The sequence below is a fragment of the Pezoporus occidentalis genome, unplaced genomic scaffold, assembly GCF_034315485.1.
Source record: "Pezoporus occidentalis ecotype Australia unplaced genomic scaffold, CSIRO_AGI_Poc_V1 ctg21, whole genome shotgun sequence".
Lineage (NCBI taxonomy): Eukaryota > Metazoa > Chordata > Aves > Psittaciformes > Psittacidae > Pezoporus > Pezoporus occidentalis.
The window spans coordinates 4,714,128-4,728,760 of NW_026913964.1; the positions used below are offsets into that span (position 1 = coordinate 4,714,128).

Genomic DNA, 14,633 nt, shown 5'->3' on the forward strand with positions numbered 1-14,633 from the left:
AAGAGAAGAGTGGCAGAGTTACTGAATGCCTTCTTTGTCTCTGTCTACTCTGCTGCAGGCAGTCCTGAAGAGCCCTGTACCCCTGAGACCTTAGATGAAGTCAGGTCGACGGAGCGACTTGCCTTAGTCGATGAGGAATGGGTTAGAGATCAGTTGAGCAATCTGGACGTCCATAAATCCATGGGTCCAGACGGGATGCACCCGCGGGTGCTGAGGGAACTGGCGGAAGTCATTGCTAGACCACTCGCCATCATCTTTACCAAGTCCTGGGAAACGGGAGAGGTGCCTGAGGACTGGAGGAAAGCAAATGTCACTCCGGTCTTCAAAAAGGGCAAGAAGGAGGACCCGGGTAACTATAGACCGGTCAGCCTCACCTCCATCCCTGGGAAAGTGATGGAACACCTTGTCCTTGGTGCCATCTTAAAGCATATCAAGGATAAGAGGGTTATGAGGGGCAGTCAACATGGCTTCACCAGGGGGAAATCATGTTTGACCAATCTCTTAGCCTTTTATGAGGAAATAACACGGTGGATGGATGATGGCAGAGCGGTGGATGTGGTCTACCTTGACTTCAGCAAAGCCTTTGACACAGTCTCCCACAGCATCCTCACAGCTAAATTGAGGAAGTGTGGTCTGGATGACCAGGTAGTGAGGTGGACTGCGAACTGGCTGAAGGAGAGAAGCCAGAGAGTTGTAGTCTATGGGGCTGAGTCTAGTTGGAGGCCTGTAACTAGTGGAGTGCCTCAAGGGTCAGTACTGGGACCGGTATTATTTAATATATTCATCAATGATTTAGATGAGGGAATTGAGTGTACTATCAGCAAGTTTGCTGATGACACTAAGCTGGGAGGAGTGGCTGACACGCCAGAAGGCTGTGCTGCCATCCAGCGAGACCTGGACAGGCTGGAGAGTTGGGCAGGGAATAACGGGATGAAATATAACAAGGGAAAGTGTAGAGTCCTGCATCTGGGCAGGAACAACCCCAGGTTCCAGTATAGGTTGGGGAACGACCTGCTAGAGAGCAGTGTAGGGGAGAGGGACCTGGGGGTCCTAGTGGACGACAGGATGACCATGAGCCAACACTGTGCCCTTGTGGCTAAGAAGGCCAATGGCATCCTGGGATGTATTAGAAGGGCGGTGGTTAGTAGGTCGAGAGAGGTCCTCCTTCCCCTCTACTCTGCCCTGGTGAGACCCCATCTGGAATATTGTGTCCAGTTCTGGGCCCCTCAGTTCAAGAAGGACAGGGAGCTGCTGGAGAGAGTCCAGCGCAGGGCAACCAAGATGATTAAGGGAGTTCTCCCTTATGAGGAAAGACTGAGGGAGCTGGGTCTTTATAGTTTAGAGAAGAGGAGACTGAGGGGTGACCTTATAAGTGTCTATAAATATATAAAGGGGGAGTGTCACGAGGATGGAGCCAGGCTCTACTCAGTGGCAAACAATGATAGGACAAGGGGTAATGGGTGCAAACTGGAACACAAGAGGTTCCACTTAAACTTGAGAAGGAACTTCTTCTCAGTGAAGGTGACGGAACACTGGAACAGGCTGCCCAGGGAGGTTGTGGAGTCTCCTTCCCTGGAGACATTCAAAGCCCGCCTGGACACATTCCTGTGTAACGTTATCTAGCTGTTCCTGCTCTGGCAGGGGGATTGGACTAGATGATCTTTTGAGGTCCCTTCCAATCTCCAGCATACTGTGATACTGTGATACTGTGAGATCTGTGCAGGCAAATATTGCCAGAGGTTTTAAGAGTGTAGTAAAGGTTACTGAGAGTACTCATTCGATGGAACTGGTGTGTAACCACTTGCCCTGCCCTATTTTTATTTTTTTTCCCATTTAATTTTTTTTAAGACTTTCTTTGCAATTGAAAAAGATAAACACTCTTTATACAGCCAAAGTTAATTTAGTCTTGTCAGTTTCTAGACAATAGAGAAACCTGCTTTTCACAGAACTAGGGGCTGTCATGTTTTGTAATAATCCCAGATTGTTTAGGGTAGAATGGTTTAATAATATTTTTCATTATTCCTTCATTTTATTTAACCAAATTCCTTGCTGATTAACTTGAGACGCTTTTACTGAGAGGTTACACAGGTGAATGTGCAGCATCATTGCTGTGTAACAGCATCATGTCTGACTTTTTTTTGTGACTTCCTTGGAAAGAGGCTTCTGCAGGTAGATTTAATAATATATCCTGCTGGGAAAACCTGTAAATCCACCAAAGTGTGTGAGAACCTTGCTTAAGGCCCTGTTTCTATTCCTGTTTCACCTTTCCCAGAGGATAACCATACAGTTACAGACTGTACAGACTCTCTCTTTAGCCCTGGAATGGCCAGAATCTCTGTCTTCTACATAACAGTGATGATTCTGGGCCACAGTTCATCCTAGGCTACTGCTCTGACACTGGCATGTTGTGAGGTCTTGAGCTTTTTCTGATTGCCTGACAAACCAAGAGTTGTTTCTTTTCTTTTTTCTTTTCCTTCCCTCTCTCTCTCCCTCGCTTCCTCCTTTCTGTATTTTGTTTCAGGCTCTATTTCCTCAGACTGCTTTGCTGCCTTCAATAGCTTATTATGGTCCTGTTAGTTTGTAACAGCAGTTGGAATCCCAGAAGCTCAAATGATCCCAATCTCCTTATTTCTTTTCCTTCCACTTCACTCTAATTCTTAGCAAGGATGTTAAAGGATTATTTTCTCAAGAGTAAAGATTCATTTGTAGAAGCAAAATTAAAAAATGAATTGTGCTAATGAGAAAAGATGGTTCTTTCAGGATTTTCAGCATGGCTCTTTGTTTCTTAGTTTGGGTTATTGTCAAGGATGGGTTGTTTTTTTGGTGCAAATTTGCCTTGTGGGTTATACTCGAGTGTAGTACTTGTGGATTTAACGTGGTTTCCCTACTGATGGAACCTCAGCTGAAGTTGTCCACTAATTGTCTAGACAGTTGAGCACTGCCTAGAGCTTACCACTGCAAAATAGATGCAGAGCTCTCTGGCAGTTAGTGTTCCATATGCACCTAGGGCTGGCAATCAGTGCAAACTGTTGGAGGTGAGGATGTAATATGCACATAAAATCCTGGGGTTGTGTATCCCAGCAAGTACAACCCAGCCCTCCTTTACATTGTTGGTAATTTGAATGTGTTTGTACTTCCAGCAAGTTCTAAATTATTTCTTAGAGCTTCTTCACAGTAGAGTGAACTGCAGGATCAGAGCATCATTTTGCATAGCTCTTGCATCTTATAACTATACTCTGACTAATAGCAAAATAAAATGACATTTTAACATCTTGTTTTTATAAGTATGGCGTTTAGGGTATTGAGGAACTTGGACAGTTATTCTTAACTACTTTATCTCATGTTGCATGTTCAGTTTAGGGAAGCACATTCTTTAAAGCTCCCTGGAAAAATATCTGTCAGAGGGTTTTCCCTCTTCTGTCCATGGAAAAAAAAGTTGGAGATTAATAAGTAACGGGTGTCTGAGGGTGGAGTGGTGATCTCTAAAATGTCTATAGTAAGTTGCATTCAGATTTGATACAAAAATAGCAAAGGGTTTTTGGTTGGGTTTATTTTTGAGTGAATGCAAACACTTTACCACCCTGGTGTAGTCATAAAATAATTTCATAAAGGTGATTTAAAAGTAGAACAACAGTACTGCTTCTTGAGCCTCTCAAGAGGCTGATAATCACAGAATAAACATGGAGCTACAGTACACAGTGGAATTTTTCATGGGCACTTGATAGGTTTACATTTGTATAGAATTATTTGGGCCTTGTTTAATAATAGGCTTTGTGCAGATGTTCTGTCTAGATAGGAGTAATGTTTCTTTCTTCAGCTGTAAATAGGTTTGAACACAAGAACTTGTCAGGATCTGGATTGTTTTTTTTCTGTTATTTCAGATTGATTTTCTGCAACTGCAGTGATGATTTTCAGGGGGGAAACTTTGGTTACACTCTTTATCTACAAGTTACATACTATAGAGGACTGTAGTTCTCACCAGATCATTGTCACATGACTAATCAATTTGAATTACCCATAAAGCATTTTAAAAATCAAGGGGAGAGAAATGTTTTTTGCAATTAGAGTTAGTAAGACATCTTGTAAAGCCATACTTTGCGAGTGTTGGAGCAGTAACAGTTTTATGTAAAAACTGCAAGAACAAGTTTTTTCCTTGTGTGCCTTATGAGATATTCTTCCCTTTAACTGAGTGTCATTCCTGCCATGCAAAAAACAAGTTTCAGAATAGGATGTCTCTCTTGGCTAATTCTATCTTTACCTAACCCAAAGTGATGAGTTCCAGTATTCAACATTTATGAAGCAGTCTTAGGATTTCATCCCTTTTTCAAAAATTCTCATCCTGTACAATAAAGACTAAAAGCTTTTGTTAACCTGTTCTCTGAGGTGCCCTTTCTTCAAATTAAGCTTCTCTTTAGCTTTGGTAGACTCTCTAAAGGTCACTAATAGAGCAGACTAGTGAAGAGGATTACTCTTTGCAGGAATATTTTTTTTCTTTTCATGAAAGAACCTCTGTCAAGACTCTTCCTTAGTCTAAAGCAGGGCCGGAGTTGGAGAAGAAGCGTTAGGTTTTTCCTTTTCCCCCTCAAGTTGGATAATCAAGTTATAGTAGAAACCTGAACTTGTACTGGAAGAGCCATGATGTTTAGGTGAGCAATAAGGAAATAAATCATTCCTGTTAATGAGATGCAGTGCTTAAAAAAATCACTGGAGACTCACTGTAAATTCATCAGTATGTAAATATGCCAATATAAGAATATGAACGTACAGACATGTATCTCAGAGTGTTAGACTTCATCCCTATTAATACCTTTGAAGAAATAATTTTTAACTTGCTCTATTATGTGTGTCACTGTAGTGATGGAATAGATTTAACATCTGGCAATATTTAATCTTATTTATACCGTTGAAAAATCATGAAGTACAATGCACAGAAAATTAAATATTAAGATTTCTTTTTGTCTTTACATTTCATTAGGTATAGTACAGAAAAAATACATCATAAAAGCAAAAGGACTTGCAAATACCTCTACCTGGCTGTCGAATGTTTTTTACAAATGCTAGTTTTCTGTTGAACAGTTGGGGGGGGGGGGGAACTCTTACTTAAATTATGTGAAACCCTTAAAAAAGAAGTATAATGAGAAATGGTTTAATAATTTTCAGTGAGGCAGCAAAGCAGATTGATGCCCTTTTCATTAAAAATTGCTTATTCTCTTGCTTTACTGTATTCTTTGTTAGCCATTAAAAATGTTGTTTATGATGAAGAAAAAAAGTTCTTTGTGAAGTAATATATTTGAGCTTTTTCTCAAAATATATAGGAAAATCATCCTGGTGTCTGCCAGTTTACATTAGAAACAGGTTGTGCATAAGGTTAGAGAGCCATTACCACTGATGCTTTTTTTGTAAAAAGGCAGTCAGCAGACACACAGCATGTTTTAGATACAGAGAGTACACAATGATAAGGTTTAGATCTGCAATGAGTAATGAAGTAAAGGATTTGAAGAATGTGAAGAAAAGGAAAAAGTTTAAACTTGGTTTGTTTTCTTCCCAGTTTCGAATACAGTCAAATTTTTTTCACTTATCTGAGAGGTGATACTTTTTGAACTGAACTTCCCTCAATTCCTATTTTTCAGTTCCTTTGTACTTCATGTAAAAACATCATACTGTCGTAGAGAGAGAGCAGGCATGAAAGAAATAATGATGTGAAATGTTCTGTTTGTTTGTTTCTTTCTTGTGTGTGCGTGTGTGCATGGTGGTTGGGCATCTGCCTGATGCATAGGCCATGAGCTTCTCCTGCCAGGAGTGTCTGATTACTGTACAAAGTAGTTCTGGCTGGGAAAACAGGAGAGATCACCCGTTTCAGAGTATTTAGTCATTCATGGGATGTGTTAGGCATGACTTGAAATGTGTGCAGAGAAAGTAATTGAATTTATTTCCACTTTCTGGGTAAAACTGTAGTTCTGCAGTAGCTGAATAAACATGGATTGTATTTATTTGCACTGTCACTTTGAGATACTTTATTTTGACACTCCACTCTTATACCACAGTCTCCATCTACTCTTTGGTCATTTCAGGACAAACAGTTATTTTTGCTCAAGAAAATACTATATTTCTGTTAAAAGTGTACAGTGGTTATGAAGTTGTTAGAGGGTTTTGATAAATTCTGTATTTCTGTTGGCTGCAGTGGGCAGCTGCTTTGAGACCAAGTGCATGCCACACATTGGTGGTATAAAATTCTCCTTCAGGGCAGTGGGATGTCTCTACATCTTTTTTTTTTTTTTTTTCTTTTTTAATGTGTGTTGCATTAATATTTTGATATATAGACAGGATTCCCAAACATGTTCATCATTGCTTCTCAAACTGTAGTATAGCAGTTGGAGGGAATACTGCTCTGGGAGCTATACTACTCCTTATACCATCTCTGAGCTATATTATGAAAAGAGCTTGAAATGGGAGATGTGGTGTGTTGCTGCCTTTTGTTTTGGGGAACATCATAGATACACATTATCTATCTATCTATCATACAGCATGCTTGTGGATTCAACACAAGCCTATCTCTTAGAGGCAAACCCACCACAAATCAGATGTTTGGCAGTAGTTTGCTTCATTATAGAACAGAACTTTGCATGGTGCCTGAGGGAACTCCAGCTGATAGTTCCTCCTTTTTGCTGACTTTGTGCTAGGAAGGGGGCTACTGACTCGTACTTGGAAAGTTGATAGTGGAGGGTTTGGGTGGCTGCTTTTTTTGCACCCTTTGTGTATACTGTCAGGGAAATCCTACCTTGATTATGATACAGGGATTGCAACCTCTAAATTTAAAAGTATATCCTTGATGCATTTCTTTTTTTTCTGACTTCCCCTTTCCTTCCATCACTGTGTTCACTGTCTGGTATGCATACATCTATGCAAATTGAAAGGAGAAAAACTGGGCTTCCTCACTGACCCGCCCATATGTTTCTTATGTCAATGAAAAGACAAGGAAAAAGAAAGGTCTCGGTGTCTCTTTATCAAGTGGCTAGTTACTATTTTCTGTGTCTTTTATGTTTTTCCATAAATAAATTAATTTTAGTATTGGTCTCAGAAATGCTGTTTAAAGCCCTGGTACTTGAGGATAGTATCTTTTTAATGTAGCGTTGTTGTAATATGTTGTTTTATCTAGTGTGACTAAATTACTTTTTTTAATCAGTGTCATTCAGTCTATATATCCTGCTTGCTTGTTGCTTGATATGTGGTTTTGCATTTGTAGTTACGCATTTTGCATGTTAGGCAATCTGCTTTATATCTGTATTATCTTTTATATAATTTATTGTTCCTTGATTTACTGTGTAGCTGTGTATTGGTCCTAAAAATCGTCCCTTTTTGATCCTCCCTTTCTGAAAATATCATTAAATGAAGCTATTTGCAACTGAAGCTTTATTGCTTCATCATGCCCCGCTGTAAATGTCATAACACGACTTAATTTCAAAAATGCATGGTGGCTGGATCTGCCAGTTTGTTGATAGAAGGGTAGTAGAGATGTGAGGTTTTTCAGAAGCATGTGAAATTAGAATTAGGAAATGGAAGTATGCTAGTAATGAAAGATGAAAAACTTAGGGACTATGCCTTTGACAGTATTGAAGACATAGTGAAAGGGAGGAAAAAGCAGAATGCTATCCTCTTTAGTCCTTTTTAGTATTTCAGATTAGTAGAGTGTCTTTATTTACATCTTTAATTTTCATTATGTGAATATCTCTGTTTCACGTTCTGTTTCTATGTGATAATTGATCTGAAAAGCAACAGATATTAGGTGTTTTAATTAAAGTCAAGATAAAGTTTCCTGCTGAATGAAACATCAATACCCACATCATTTTAGAGGTTCATCTTGGTGACTATCTTAAAGTGGGGACTGAAAATGGTTGCAAATGTTATAAAGTTCAAGTTGAGAGATTCACCAATTGACATAAATATTTGTAGCAAGTATCTGTTTTACAAAAATATTTATTTTAAAAATATGTGAATTTGACAACACCTGTGTGTCCACGTGTATTATGTGTAGCAAGGATAGTACTGGAGAATCTACCAGTCTTTAATAGAAAAAGAAAACAAAATTGGCTTTAGAAAACAAGTTTAACATTGCAGGAGATTAAAGCCAAGGATATGTCTTAACCAATACACTTAGCCAGTCTAGAGGATAACTGCTGCTGGATATGAAAGAAGGACCTGCTTCCCAGATCCCATGTTTTATGGCATGCTTCCAGCCTATCTAACTGTGGTTGTCTCCTTCTGCTGTGAACTGATACAGGGAATTTAAGCTGGCAGAAGGTTAACAGTGGGAAAGAGAAGAAAACTATAGATTATTTTTCTGCCTGTTTAGGTGTACAATTTCAAAGAATACTGTTCTGTTTGGTGTCTTTCAGAAGTTTTTCTTCTTTAATGCTGTGCCAGTTGAAAATGTAACTGTGGGTGAATGTTAGCAGTTATTTTCATGTTATTTTTCTATGGATTTCAAAACGTCTTTTTCCTTATGTGCTTTCTTTCTTACAAAATAGGTGTATTTAAAGAAACCTATAAATATTTTTGAATGTAAAGGTAGGAAATAGTTATGTTGTTATTCAAATGTAAGATAAGTTTTGGAGAACTCTTTGTTCTGAATATAGCACAGCTGAAATCCTTCAAACGCTTGTTTTTGAGCTTTTTTCTTTTTTTTTTTTTCATTGTGGCAAAAAAGATGTTGTATTGAGAAACTTTGTCACATATTTTTCTTTGCATGAGAAACCCTGAAGCTTCTTCAACATGTTGGTTTTGAACTTGGTAGAGAGTTGCTGGATTTGTGTTGGTTTTATTCTAAAACTGTGCGTGTGTAGGGGGTGTTAAATAAACATTAGGCTTGTCTGTGTAACTGAGGTGTTCTTTAAACTTTACTCTTTTGAGTAGATTTTGTTAAGTTTATGAAATAACCTTTGTGGATTAGAATCAAGATGCAAATTTTTCTCTATTCTCCAGATGGATGCTGCTTTTAGTGAGCTTTTTGCATAATTTGTCATACTTTTACTTCATCATTGATTTGGTTGCAAAAGTACAGAGATTTTCAATGTGTATCAGTTTGTAACAGATCTGTTTAGTGAGAGAGGCTGTCTTACCCATTAACTCGTGAAGACTAGCAAAATAGCAATATTCTTCTGGGTTTGAACTGTTGGAGTTAATGTATACTCTCAATAAACTTTGATTCCTTGATGTTACAGAACTCTTCATGCTTTTCTTTACAAGTTGTTAATACAACTGCTTTTTCAATTTTAGAAGTGCTACAATAAAACAACAAAATAACACTAAGAATTAGGTATACTATTGGAGGCTTTCAAGCCCAGAATGGACAAAGCCCCAGCCTGCTTGGTCTGATTTCAGTTTGACTTTCTTTTGAGTAGGCTGTTGGACAAGATGACCTCTTGCAATTCCTTCTGGCTTGGACTGGTCTATAATATTGTGACATTAACACGTAAGAAATGAATCCATTTCCCAATACAGTCTCTAATGCAGCTCAGGATACTTATATTCAGGAACGGCAGATTTGGTAAGAACAGGTAACTTTCTATAGAAATTTTCCTTAACCTATTCAGGATGTTAAGTATAACTTGGTTTTAGAATATGACATACAACGTTCACATGTATGCAATATATAAATACTCTGACTTTGGCAAATGCAGCCTATACATAGGAACAATCAGTAATCTAACAGAAAAAGCTATAACCTTTGGTGCAATATATTTACTTTGAAAGGTTTTATTGAAACCTGTTATTTCTGTCAAGACAGAGGCTCCTATTTAGTCTTTGCACTCATTTTTTTGACTGAATATTTGTAAGAAGAACATTCAGCTTTTTTAAGTTGCTGATGATTTGAAAGTAATAGAGCTACCAGGTTTTGTATAGGTTCATGTGACCATTTTGTATAAATTGCTTGATGAGTTTGCATAGTTGCCAGTAAATTTCATATAATCATTTCCACTGAATTACGCAAAAAAATACAGTTGATTTTCTGTTGGTGGAAATGTATCGGCTTGGAAAGTTTGAAAAATCAGAAGTCTCTTTATCTATAGACAGCAGCTGGACAAGGTTCCTACAGGCTCTTTGCTTGCAGCACTGCTTAGCCTTGGGAAAGGGAGGCAAAGGACTGCTTCTGCAGTTAATGCAGCTTGATTCTCTGCTGAGTTTCCCAATTATTGCAGAATGAGTGCTGAATTTATAATGATACTGTTCTCACAACAAACCCCATCAGATATTCTTTAGTTTGGAGTTTTAATCTAACTGAATAGAGCTAAATTCTAGCTGATGGCTTTGTAGTGTGGAAAATCATGTACCTAATGAGCAAAGTCTTCAGAAACTACGTATTTCAAGTAATTACTCACTTGATGGGCTCTACCAAGTTCCTAAGTCTACTGCTAATGTTAGAGAATAGAGCTTTTGAGATTTCTTCATGTGAACATACATTGCATGGTTATTAAGTTTATTTTATCTATGAGTGAAGTTTTCAAACTCAGTCATTAGAAGCTGCAGTACAAAACTTCAGAAGTGCATAGTAGAGGTTGGTTTATCCTGCCCCTGTAAGCCACCCATTTGAACATCCATGGAACTAATCATGTGCTGGCAGGTTACAGAGGTATTTTTGAGCTAGCAGTGGGAAGTGAACATTAGAATTTATGGATTCTTTTATAGTTCTTTGAAAGGGATTTTTAATGCCATTTAGATCAGTAGTTATAAACAAAATAACCAAGCTGTTTGCCCTTCAGGCCCCCCCTTTTTTTTTATCCCCTGGCTCAGTGAGTCTAAGGAAAAGATTTATTTAGCTCCTAATAGAAGCTGCTGTTCTCATTCAGTGAGGTATATGTTTTTTATAAAATATGGCTATAGCTTGTGGAAGTATTAGTAATGATCTGTGAGAAAGATGAAGTTTGACTTGTAGCCTCCTGGCATTTGGGCTGAATGCAAGGGCATTTGAGCTGAATGCAAAGGCATTTGAGCTGAATGCTGAATTTACTGAATGCAAAGAATATTTTTACAGCAGGGTTGTTTGGTCTTTTTTTGGTTTTGTTCCCCCCCCCCCCCCCAGTTAAACACTAATGCAAAAACAGACTCTTTCATTTGAAGTTTTTAATCAGTTTCTATTATTTGCATCTCACAGATAGAATAAGCAGGAACTTTGCAGCAAAGTAATTTGGATGACAAGGTTTCATTGTTATTGTGGTCAGACTTCTGAATATGATGTCTGTTGAAAACAACGATGTATAGATAAGGTAACAGCTCACAGTTTTTGCCAAGTGTTGCTGAGCATTACAAACTTTTCTGCCTCTGAAAGAAACTATGGTCTCTTACGGTGTCACTGCATTAGGAACATCTTATTTTTCAGGCAAATTTACAAATCTTACCTTTTATTTACTTTTCTAAAGTCTGGAGTGAGAGTACTAAATAAGAACAGTTTGGGGGATTGTATTCTACTGTTACTTCATACTGACCTTTTTATTGTTCGAACTTTCTCTTTTTTCTCTCTATAGAAGTTTATCATCAACATTCCTAGGTAGACAGAATAATGTATTAACATGCTTCATGGTATTTTCCCAGATAGTTGTGTATGTATGTAACATGCTGACAAACATGTTTACCTTGTTAATTCACTATTGGTAATTTTGTTTGTCTGTTTTTAAAACTAAATTCCCATTTGTCTATGTCATTGTGAATTGTATTTCAAATTCTGTCATTGAATTGAAGCTGCCTCTCTAGGTAACTTCTATGTTATTTCTGGTAGGTAAGGACATGTTGATTCTAAACACCTACAAACTTGCATTGGTATCAATAAAATTGCATTAGTACTTTGTCTTTTGTAAAATAATAACATTAAGAAATGTGTTTAAAAATGCAGTTTGGCTTTCATTTGCCATAATTCTGAATATTTATTTTGTTTTTATTTAATATCCTATACAGTTTGTATTTTAGAGGGCCTATTTAAATTTCTACTGTGATAAATCAGGTAATGTATTCCTTTGTCAACTTTAGATTTAATGTTAATAAATCTAATTACTTCCAAGACAGAGAAGAGGGACATATATCTAGGGGTTGCTATTAGGTAAATGTGGAAAATCAGAAGAACTTTTTTGAAGATTATTATACTATATATAACTATCATAAGGTATAAGCCTATCAATCATTGTGATAGAGAAAATTAAGCTGTCAGGGGATTCTCCTGTACCTTTCTGGAATTAAGGTTAAAAAAAAAAAGCACATTTAATGATCACCATTACAAAAAAAGTCTTTTTGAGATTGTGTTGTATTCGTATTGTGCTAAGAAAATTGCTGGTGTAATCTCATTGCTCCTGTTTGATTACACCAGCAATAACTTTGAACCACGAAATTAAAAGCAGGTATGTCTTTCCAAGAGCAATTTAAGTCATTAAAGTAACTGTTATGTCTTTGACGTTTCCACTTGTGTCTGCCTGAAGGAAACAGTAGTTAATATCAGCTGAGCTACCTTACTTATTGTCACTCGTACAAGTGTAGAGACTTTTACTCTGCAAAACAATTCAAAGAGATCATGAACTGTTTTGCTTCTTAGTTATATGTGGTTTTCTGACCCCATGACTTACAAATTCCATCTGTGAGATTTTGACTGTAACAGATGTTGCTCAGATTGGGTTGGGGAGGAGAAGAGAAATTGTCTCTGCACAGACACCTTACTATTGTAAATACAAATGAGGAAAAGCTATATGCCCATCCATGATGCAGCTGATAATTTAGGTCAGCTTCAACCCATAGAATATTTTTGTTTTGTCTTTCTAGTCTTTTCCCCTGATGAGAAGAGAAATTGGGATTGAGACAGGTGAGACTGAATGTCATTGCACTTGGCCACAGCTTTACAGCAGTTTCTAAGGGAGGATGGAATCAAGGTAGAAATTTACTCAAGGAATTGGTGTGTGCTGTTGCTGTTTGGGAGAGCAGCAAATTTAGGGATTAGACAATGGTTATCACTGCCTATGAACATGGAGGCGTATATGCATAGCAGTGGAATATGTCTGGTGTATTGCAGGTAAGTGTCCCTAATAAAGAATGGAGAGAAGATTAAGAAAATATGTATGTTTTTGAGAGGTGTAACATTCAAAACAGTAATACAGGAGTTACAGTAACAAAGGGGAAAAATAGCACTCGATCAATATAATTGTAAAGGGTTTCTAAAGAGAAAATGAAAAGGTTATTGTATATCTTCGTGAAGAAGGTGAATAGGAGAAATAGCTGTGCTCTTTGTAACAGATTACAAAAAAGCTCAAACTGTGTTTTCATGTATTTCATAAAGTTACATTTTTGGAAAGAGAACTGGGAGAAATACTACAAAATAAATAAAATGGAAATCTAATAATGCATGATACCTACATAGTGGGGAAGGGCAGTTGGCCCAAAGAAAGGCAAGCTGAAAATAGTTGTTTTCCATGTTCCTCCCACTCACAGTAGGGTATTCCAAGTACTGACAAAGACTGAATGTTTTAAACTTTTATTACAGAGTTAATAGAACTGAATAGGAAGATGGCTATAAGTCTTAACTCCTGTGGGTTCTTAAGGGTAATACATACAGGTTTAGAAAGTCTTAATGGAAACTCTGACTTTTAATACACTTCTCTTTTTTTTTTTTTTTTTTTTAGAGGACTGTGAGCTCAACAGGCCTTGTTGAGTGTTTGAACACATGCTTAACATGCTAGGACTGACTGCCCTTACAGTGAAGAGTGATTGAGTAATTGAAGCAGGATGGAAGAGGTCACTGTTGCACTTTCTCCATTGTGTACTTCAGCATTGGTTTGATCTGAAACCACTCTGGGTTCCAGTGAAGTGCAGAAAAATGACGCCAGGGGAAATTATCTTCTCAGAACAATGTTTACTTCATTTTGACACCTTCATTCCTGAACCATGTGCATCAACATGTTCTTGTCTGTGAGAAAAGTCAAACAGAAAGCCTCCTTGCCATTTTTTTTCAACCCTGTATACAAAACTAGTGCATAAAGGAAAGTGTACTGAAGTATCCTTTTGCTGTAGTAGAGCTTGTAGATTGTGGTCATGTGCGCTATGTGTTTTGCTTGTCTTCAGAAGGAAAGTGGAGTCATAGGCTCTGGTAAAGGATGAAAATCCATTTCTTGGTGGAAGTTTGTAAAAGTTTCTCTGCAGGGGAGCTTGGCTCTTTAACTGTTCTTTGAAGGGCTTCAGTGAACTTAGTGTTTATGCAGAACACTGTGTATATATTTGTTTCTGATATGCAAAACAATCTGAAGGTTTCCTGGTTTTGTTCAACTGGGCTTTTGCATTCTTTTTCCATTCTCAAAATTTCAATGAAATGTGCAAATGGTAATGCATGTAATACCATCTGAAATAGAGGCACAGCAGATAAATGTTATACCTCCTGTGGCAGAAAGTGTTTTTCTCCTTACCTGAGTAATATTGTTTAAAGGTTATATTTGAATTGGCTTCTAGAATTTGTTTCAGCTTGTATCACATGTTATTTGAGGATGGGGTGGGAGGGAAAACTATTTTATTTCATTACACATAGGGCAGATGTTTGCTCTGTACTGATTAAGCATCATTTTCAGTAAAGTATGAATACAGTGGTATCAGCATATAGACTAGCTGAATAG

The 14,633-nt window shown here is 37.5% G+C and overlaps 3 protein-coding genes across 3 annotated transcripts in view; 2 read left to right on the plus strand and 1 right to left on the minus strand.

Annotated features, from left to right (window-relative positions):
- LOC134163987 (uncharacterized) overlaps positions 1-14,633 on the plus strand; it is a 612,365-nt gene that overhangs the window by 372,623 nt on the left and 225,109 nt on the right.
- Positions 1-14,633, minus strand: part of CHRM5 (cholinergic receptor muscarinic 5) — a 48,280-nt gene that overhangs the window by 11,038 nt on the left and 22,609 nt on the right. The window lies entirely within an intron of this gene.
- AVEN (apoptosis and caspase activation inhibitor) overlaps positions 1-14,633 on the plus strand; it is a 102,586-nt gene that overhangs the window by 5,500 nt on the left and 82,453 nt on the right. The gene's annotated exons all lie outside the window — the stretch shown is intronic.